Source organism: Sarcophilus harrisii, chromosome X, assembly GCF_902635505.1.
Source record: "Sarcophilus harrisii chromosome X, mSarHar1.11, whole genome shotgun sequence".
Classification (NCBI taxonomy): Eukaryota; Metazoa; Chordata; class Mammalia; order Dasyuromorphia; family Dasyuridae; genus Sarcophilus; species Sarcophilus harrisii.
Genome location: NC_045432.1, coordinates 4,899,599 through 4,909,825, shown reverse-complemented (window position 1 = coordinate 4,909,825; position 10,227 = coordinate 4,899,599).

Here is a 10,227-nt window from a genome sequence, read left to right as displayed (position 1 = left end):
TATTGCCATCCTTTCACTTACCTTCAATACTGCAAAATAAACACTTATTAAGCCCCTTCCATCTGCTGGGCATCTTGCTCAATACTTTAGAATCAGTCTTTCATTTGATCCTTACAATAACCCTTGGAGGTAGGTACAGTTATTTTCCCTATTTTACAGTTGAGGAAACTGAGGCAGACAGCAATGAAATGACTTGCCCAGGGTCACATAGCCAATAGGACGAGGCCAGATTTGAACTTAATTGTTCCTGACACCATTTGTACCATCTCTTTGCTTCTATTGCCTACAAACATCCCCATCCTAAAAAAATAAAAACAAAAAAAACAAAAAACCCTTTCACTCGATCCATTTCTACCAAATATTTTCTCCTATTTCTCCTCTGCCTTTTGTGGTTTACCTCTGTGAGAAGGTCACTTATCAAACAATCAATTAACATTTATTTCTATAATAGAATAAGTTCATCTCCTCTCACTACCTTCTTAACTCCATACAATCTGGCTTCACAGAAATTGCTCTCTTCATTGTCACTCCTTGCCCCAATCTTGCACTGTCTTCTCCTAGTTGTAAGAACTTCCCTTTGTACACCCCATTTATATGAGGTGCTTTTTCTCATCCTTCCGCTCCCTTTCCTCTTTGGTCAGTGCACTCCTTTTATCCACCTTTTCTATTCTTCTTTTGATATTATCTTAATATATAGAATCAGATTTGGAACTATGCTCAAAAAGTTATCAAACGGTGCATGCCCTTTGATCCAGCAGTGTTACTACTGGGCTTCTATCCCAAAGAGATACTAAAGAAGGGAAAGGGACCTGTATGTGCACGAATGTTTGTGGCAGCCCTCTTTGTAGTGGCTAGAAACTGGAAACTGAGTGGATGCCCATCAGTTGGAGAACGGCTGAATAAATTGTGGTATATGAATTCTATGGAATATTATTGTTCCGTAAGAAATGACCAGCAGGATGAGTACAGAGAGCCTTGGAGAGACCTACATGAACTGCTGCTGAGTGAAATGAGCAGAATCAGGTGATCATTATACACTTCAACAACAATACTAGATGAGGATCAATTCTGATGGACGTGGCCCTCTTCAGCAATGAGATGAACCAAATCGGTTCCATTTGTTCAATAATGAATAGAACCAGATACACCCAGAGAAGAGCTCTGGGAAATGAGTTTGAACCACATTTCCACTCCCTCTGTTTTTGTCCACCTGCATTTTGGATTTCCTTCACAGGTTAATTGTACATTATTTCAAAATCTGATTCTTCTTGTGCAGCAAAATAACTATGGATAGTATTTAACATATACTTTAACATATTTAACATGTATTAGTCTATCTGCCATCTGGGGGAGGGAGTGGGGGGAAGGAGGGGAAAAATTGGAACAGAAGGTTTTGCAAGGGTCAATGCTGAAAAATTACCCAGGCATATAGCTTGTAAATAAAAAGCTATAATTAAAAAAATAAAATGATAAAAAAAGAATCAGAATAAGTATTTCTGTCAAATAAGAATCTTTCTGAGACTCCTGGTGATGATAAAGTTCTGAGAGGCTACATGTATCCACTCTCTCTCTCTCTCTCTCTCTCTCTCTCTCTCTCTCTCTCTCTCTCTCTCTCTATATATATATATATATATATATATATATATATATATATATATGTAAACAGTTTGATTTTGTTTAGTCTTTTAGTCTTATAATTTCTCATTCACATTTATCCTTCTGGACTGAGATGCAAAGGGAACTGTGTCAAATCGATAAAAATAAGAGCCATTCTCCAACTGAAAAGGGTCAAAGAATAAGAATGAGCAGTTTTTAGATGAAGAAATATAAAACTATCCATCACCATATGACAAAATGCTTTTAATCAGAGGTGTTAAACTCATTGCCTGGCCTAGAAAACTCCTATCGTGGCTGGATCTAGATTAAAATGTAATTGGGAAATGTTTAACAAAACAATTTGAAATACAACACAATACAGATAATGATAATCTGTGATTTTCTAAGTCATTTCATCGTAGTCTCTAGGGATTCTTTTGAGAGAGAAATTTTAACTGTAAATAAAATTGAATTGCAAGAAGAAAATCAGCTCCTAATTTTATTTATTATGCCAATTTTAAACACTTTCAATTTTGCTAATCTCTTCTTTGATTTTCAGTATTTCCATTTTGGGGGTTTTAATTTGTTTTTTTTTTCTAGCATTTCTAATTCACTAATCTGCTCTTTCTCTATTTTACTGATGTGAGTACTTAAAGGTATAAAATTTCCCCTAAGTACTGCTTTGGCTGCGTCCCACAAATTTTGGAATGTTGTTTTACTGTTGTCATTAACTTTAATGAAATAATCCAAACATCCTTTAGGATTAAGTTATCTAATGTCCAAGTAATTCTTAATCTTTGCTTCAAAGGTACTTAAATGAATGCTGTATTACATTAGGATTAGTATAAGATACATTTAATATTTCTACTTTTTTGCATTTGCTTATGAAGTTTTCATACCCTAATATACATGGTTAATATTTGTGAAAGTGCCAACCAAACACAGCTAAAAGAATAATTATACCCCATTTCTATTGTCTTAAAATATTCCCCAGTCAGAGATCTATCATATCTAACTTTTCTAAAATTCTATCCATTTCTTTAACTTCTTCCCCCCTGACATTCACTTTTATAAGATTTTGAGTTTGAAATTTTTCTCCCTCCCTTCTTCTCTTCCCCAATACAACAAACAATTTGATATAGGTTTTACTCATACAATCATATTAATCATATTTCTGCCTTAGTCATGTTGGGAGAGAGTCAAAATTATTTATTCCTTGGTGGGTTTTTTTTTTTTGGTTCTTTTAAATCTAGGTTTGAGAGGGATAAATTGAGGTTCCCCCACTATTACTGTCTTCCTGTAACTCATTGAACTTTTCCTTTAAGAATCTAGATGCTCTTGGAGCATGTGATCTTATGATTATGGATAGCTTTGATTTCTTCTGAAAATTGTCTGTTTATATGTATTGACTATCAATTGGGGAATGATTCTTATTTTTATAAAATTAACTCAATTCTATACTCAGTATGTAGTTGAGAAATTAGATCTTTATTAAACAAAATTGCCATAAAAAAAAGAATCTAGATGCTCTATAGTCATATGAAAAAATGCTCTAAATCACTATTGATTAGAGAAATGCAAATTAAGACAAATCTGAGATACCATTACACACCTCTCAGATTGGCAAGAGGGACAGGAAAAGATAATGATATATTGGAGGGGATGTGGGAAAAGGGGCACACTAATGCATTGTTGGTAGAGTTGTGAAATGATCCAACCATTCTGGAGAGCAATTTGGAACTATGCCCAAAGGGCTATAAACCTGTTCATACTCTTTGACCCAGCAGTGCCACTAAGTCTGTATCTCAAGGAAATCATAAAAGAGGGAAAAGGACCCCATGTGCAAAAATGTTTGCAGCAGCTCTTTTTGTAGTGGCAAACAATTGGAAATGAGTAGAAGCCCATCAATTGGGGAATGGCTGAATAAATTATGATATAGATGAAAGTAATGAAATATTACTGTTCTATAAAAAATGATGAACTGGCTAATTTTAGAAAAGCCTGGATAGATTTACATGAACTGATGCTGAGTGAAATAAGCAGAACTAGGAAAACATTGTATGATGATCAGCTATGATAAGATTGGATCTTCTCAGCAGTTCAGTGATCCAAGGCAATCCCAATAAATTTTAGATGGAGAGAGAGAACTATGGAGACTAAATGTAAATCAACACATGCTGTGTTCATTTTTTTCCTTTTTCTTCTGTTTTTTTTTCCCTTGTGGTTTTTCCCTTTTGTTCTGATTTTTCTCTCCCAACATGATTCATAAGGAAAATGAATCTACACGTATAACAAAAAATAAAAGAATTTAGATGCTATGTCACTTGTGAATAGATGTTTAATATTGTTGATAATCTATTGTATATGCTATGTTTTAGTAAAATCTAGGTTCCATGTTTACATTTTAAAATCAGGTCTATTCAGGCCATCCTCAGCAACGAGATCAACCAAATCATTTCCAATGGAGCAGTAATGAACTGAACCAGCTATGCCCAGAAAGAACTCTGGGAGATGACTAAAAACCATTACATTGAATTCCCAATCCCTATATTTATGCACACTTGCATTTTTGATTTCCTTCACAAGCTCATTGTACAATAGTTCAGAGTCTGATTCTTTTTGTACAGCAAAATAACGTTTTGGTCATGTATACTTATTGTGTATCTAATTTATATTTTAATATATTTAACATCTACTGGTCATCCTGCCATCTAGGGGCGGGGGTGGGGGGGGTAAGAGGTGAAAAATTGGAAGAAGAGGTTTGGCAATTGTTGATGCTGTAAAGTTACCCATACATATAACCTGTAAATAAAAGGCTATTAAATTAAAAAAAAAAAGGAAAAAAAAATAAAATCAGGTCTATTTTTTGCTTTGTCGAAGGTCATGATTGCTATCCCTGCCTTTTTAAAAAAATTTCAGCTGAAGCATAATAGCTTCGGTTCCAACTTCTTATTTTAACTCTGTATATGTCTTTCTATTTCAAGTGTGTCCATTTAAATTCACAATAATGATTATTAACTGTGGATTTTCCTCCATCCTGTTTTCTTCTAGTTTTCCTTCTCGGTTTTTGCCCCCTCTTTAAGAGTATGCTTTGCTGAATTTTGCTTCACAGGATTTTCAAGTATTCATGATGAAAAGAGCAGAGCTGAATGGAAAATTTGATTTTCAAATACAGGACCCAGAGAAACATAAGGAGGTAATCAGGAAAGTGATATCATAAGGGCCTTAATAAGGTTTATCTGTTGACACATGGGAGGATGATACTTGTAACTCATTAGAACATTCTCATTATTATGATAATTAGGAGTATATTATAGACAGAGGGCATGGGTGAGAGTTGAGTATGAAGGGATAATATATTTTTTTAAATGATCAAATTAAGAGGTGAGAGAGGAATGTATTAGGAGAAAGAGAAAGGGAGAAGTGGAATGGTGCAAATTATCTGCCATAAAAAAAAAAAAAAAAGAGGCAAGAAAACGCCAGTGAAGGGGAAGAAGGGGAAGAGAGGGTAAGTGAATGAACCTTACTCTCATCAGAATTGACTCAAATAGGAAATGACATAGGTACTTAATAGGGGTATAGAAATCTATCTTTACCCTGCAGGAAAATAGGAAGGGAATGGAATATTCCAGGGAGGGAGTGGATAACAAAAGAGAGGGCATATTAAGGGAGGAGGTGGTCAGTAGCAAAACACTTTTGAGGAAGGACAGGGTGAAAGGAGAGAGAGAATAAATGTGAGAAAATACAATTAGCAATAATAATTGTAAAAAAATTTCAAAACAAGTTTCTTTGGAATATTATTGTTCTCCGGGAAATGATGAGCAGGATGCTCTTGGGGGAAAAAAACTGGAAAATCCTCCATGAACAAAATGAAATGTACTGTATACTAAGTGATAGCAATGTTCTGGGATGACCAGCGATAACAGAGTATGTTTTGCTTTGTAAAATACCTCCCTTAATCTATCATCCCTCATATTACCCACCCCCACCCCCATCTCTTAACCCCTTTCTCTCCCATTTCTCCACTGAATAGAGTTTCTGTATCCAACTATATGTATGTAAATCTTTCTCTCCTTTAATCAATTCAGATAAAAGTAAAGTTTGTGTCACTCACTCCCCTCACCCTGCACTGTCCCTTCCTTGCTGCATAAACTTATCTTTGTATATTCCATTTATGTGAGACAATTTTCTTCATTCTTACTCTTCTTTCCTCTCTCTGCCAGTGCACGCTTCTCCATATTTTCCATTCTTCTTTTGAGATCATCTAAACATGAAGGAATTAGAATAAAGATTTCTAGGCAATGAGGAAACCAAATTATCACTCTTTGCTGATGATATACTTAGATGATGGTATACTTAGAGAACCCCAGAGATTCTACTAAAAAGTTATTAGAAATCATCCACAACTTTAGCAAAGTTGCTGGTTATAAAATAAACCCACATAAGTCATCAGCATTCTTATATATCACTAACAAAATCCAACAGTCAGAGTTACAAAGAGAAATTCCATTTAAAGTAACTACTGATAATATAAAATATTTAGGAATCTATCTTCCAAGGGAAAATCAGAAACTTTATGAGCAAAACTACAAAACACTTTCCACACAAATTAAGTCTGATCTAACCAATTGGAAAAATATTAAATGCTCTTGGATTGGGTGAGCAAATATAATAAAGATGACAATATTACCTAAACTAATCTATTTATTTAGCGCTATACCAATCAGAGTCCCAAAAAACTATTTTGATGACCTAGAAAAAATAACAATGAAGTTCATATGGAAAAACAAAAGGTCAAGAATTTCAAGGGAATTAATGAAAAAAAATCAAATCAAGGTGGCCTCACTGTAGCAGATCTAAAATTATATTATAAAGCAGCAGTTACTAAAACCATCTGGTATTGGCTAAGAAACAAACTAGTTGATCAGTGGAATAGGTTAGGTTCAAAGGACAAAACAGCCAATAACTTTAATTATCTAGTGTTTGACAAACATTATTTGACAAAAATTGCTGGGAAAATTGGAAATTAGTATGGCAGAAACTAGGCATTGACCCACACTTAACACCATACACCAAGATAAGGTCAAAATGGGTTCATGACCTAGGCATAAAGAATGAGATTATAAATAAATTGGAAGAGATAGGATAGTTTACCTCTCAGATCTGTGGAAGAGGAAGGAATTTATAACCAAAGAAGAATTAGAGATCATTATTGACTACAAAATAGAAAATTTTGATTATATCAAATTGAAAAGTTTTTGTACAAACAAAACTAATGCAAACAAGATTAGAAGGGAAACAATAAACTGGGAAAACGTTTTTACAGTCAAAGGTTCTGATAAAGGCCTCATTTCCAAAATATATAGAGAATTGACTCTAATTTATAAGAAATCAAGCCATTCTCCAATTGATAAATGGTCAAAGGAGATGAACAGACAATTTTCAGATGATGAAATTGAAACTATTACCACTCATATGAAAGAGTGTTCCAAATCACTATTGATCAGAGAAATGCAAATTAAGACAACTCTGAGATACCATTACACACCTGTCAGATTGGCTAGAATGACAGGGAAAGATAACGTGGAATGTTGGAGGGGATGTGGGAAAACAGGGATACTGATACATTGTTGGTGGAATTGTGAACACATCCAGCCTTTCTGGAGAGCAATTTGGAACTATGCTCAAAAAGTTATCAAACTGTGCATATCCTTTGATCCAGCAGTGTTTCTACTGGGCTTATGCCCCAAAGAGATATAAAGAAGGGAAAGGGACCTGTATGTGCCAAAATGTTTGTGGCAGCCCTCTTTGTAGTGGCCAAAACTGGAAAATGAATGGATGCCCATCAGCTGGAGAATGGTTGAGTAAATTGTGGTATATGAATGTTATGGAATATTATTGTTCTGTAAGAAACGACCAGCAGGATGAATACAGAGAGGATTGGCAAGACTTACATGAACTGATGCTGAGTGAAATGAGCAAAACCAGGAGATCATTATATACCTCAACAACGATACTGTATGAGGATGGATTCTGACGGAAGTGGATTTCTTTGACAAAGACAAGATCTAACTTAGTTTCAATTGATCAATGATGGACAGAAGCAGCTACACCCAAAGAAAGAGCACTAGGAAATGAATGTAAACTGTTTGCATTTTTGTTCTTCTTCCCGGGGTATTTATACCTTCTAAATCCAATTCTCCCTGAGCAACAAGAGAACTGTTCGATTCTGCACACATATATTGTATCCAAGATCTACTGTAACCTATTTAACATGTATAGGACTGCTTGCCATCAGGGGGAAGGGGTGGAGGGAGGGAGGGAGGGGAAAAATCGGAACAGAAGTGAGTGCAAGGGATAATGTTGTAAAAAATTACCCTGGCATGGGTTCTGTCAATAAAAAGTTATAAAAAAATTAAAGATTTCTGTCTAATTAGCCTCCCTCTAAGACCCCTGGTGATAATACAGTTTCGAAGGACCACATGTAGTCATTGTAATATGAATGAAATATGAATAGTTTAATTTTCTGTAGTTCTGAATTTTATTATTCACATGTACCTTTTTGTACTTCTCTTGGCTCCTGTGTTTGTATGTTAAAATTTCTCCTCATCCCTAATCTTTTCATAAGGAAGTCTTGGAAGTCCTCTATTTCATTTAATATATGTTTTTTTGTTGTTGTTGTTGTTCTAAGCCTTTATTTTTTGTCTTCTGGAAAATCATATTACAAGCTCTCTGTTCCTTTATATTGGTAGCTGCTAAATCTTCTTTGATCCCAATTCTGGCCTCTTGGTACTTGAATTCTTTCTCCCTGGCTACTTGGCTTTGTTTTGCTCCTTGCTCCCTAGCTCCTTGGCTACTGGCTATGTTTTTCTTGACCTGGGAAGTCTGGATTTGGGCTATAATATTATTTTCTTCAATAAGGTTTTGTTCCTCTACAAAGCCACCCGTGTCATCTCTATCCTAAAAACAAATCAAAATCCCCAAACCACCCACTTGATCTGGCTATCCTATCTCTCACCAGATCTCCCTTTCCCTTGACAGCTATATTCTGTGAGAAAACCATCTACTCTTAGTGCCTCTTATTCTCTACAATATGGCTCGATCATCTGAGTGACCAATGATCTGTTGGTTGCCAAATCCAATGGCTTTTTTGAAATCCTCATTTTTTCTGAAAAGAGGAGCTTTTGACCCTCTCTCCACCTGAATACTCTCATCTCTCTAGGTTTTCCTGACATTACTGTTCTCCTGGTTCTCCTCCCAACATGACTAATCTTGACTTCTCAGTCCATTGTTTCTTGGATCTTCCTCCAAGGGACTCCTGTGGACCATGAGGATTCCCCAAGAATCTATCCCGGGCTCTCTTCTGGAAAAGATGATCTTTATCTGGCGGATGAATCCAATCCCTGGCCTGCCTTGGTAGAATACGTACTTGTAAGGATTTGTGTGGACAATGCAGAGCTTTCTTGAAATGGAAAATAGCCAATAGTTTAACAAACTTGTGCTTTTTGATATCATCCTTCTCCTCCCAAAAGGAGACTAGATGCTGCTGTTTCTAGTTTGAAGTCTTTGCAGGTCATTGAGGGAAGCATTTCTTTTGTGTCAAGAGAAGTAATTGCCTCATACTTGATGGCAACATTAAGGTCCCTTCTCCTCTCTTGGGAGGAGGCTGTGGGCATGAGTCAAAAATTCAGTGTGAAATAATGATTTTCGGTGTGAAATAACGTTTCTGGGGTTTGCAGAACAAAGCGTGCGGAGAAAAGAGCCTGACCTTCTTTTAGGTGGTTTGTCCTCCCTAAGACTAAACCCTATCTGCGCCTGTCCAGGCCTAGAGTTATGAGAGGCCTTGTACTGGTAAGGCAGACTCGGGCAATGGTCTCACAGTTTGGTGAGACCCTTGCCCCTAAGCCAATTATGGCTAGTGATTGATGTAATAGCTCTCATGTTCATTTCCAAATCTATTTCTTCATTCTCCTCTCCTCAGAGAGCTGTTCCTTCTGCAATAGAGAATAAAAAGGACAGAAAGAAAAAAGAGCTCAACCAACTCAGCCAGCCTATAGCCAGAGGGTGCCTGTATGTGCCTGCTGTGCCACCCCACAGTCCTTCCCCCTCCCCAGCCCAGGACCCAGCTTCACTCCTGGTCCAGAGCCAAGCTTGGCCACCAGATGGTCCGGCCCTCAGCGGTTCTTCCTCTCCACGTCCAGGGCTGTGGTCCCTGTCCTCCTGCTTCGGCTCACTCTGCTCTCTACCTCCCATCCGGCATTAGTTCTGGAGAACCCCAGAACTGGAGTATCGCTGGGGATTCTCTAACAGCCCCCTGGAAAAGGAGCAAAGCTGATCCCTGCACCTCCTAAGAGGGCAGTCACCAAATTCAGACAAGGGGCAGGGGTCACTGACAGCAGAGGGGAGGGAGGAAGTCCATCAGAGGAGGAGCAGTCGGCCCCTCTGGCAGGTTGTGACTGGAAACGGGGCCTTGCGCCACCTTCCTGAGGTACCATGTGGGGTCTGCTCTATTTGGTCTCCTACCGGGACTTGGAGCAAGGGCCCAAATTCAAGGATTCTCAGGTAATGGATATGCAAAAAGCATGAGTTTACTTGATGGTCTGAGAAGGATGAGTGCACACAAAGATACAG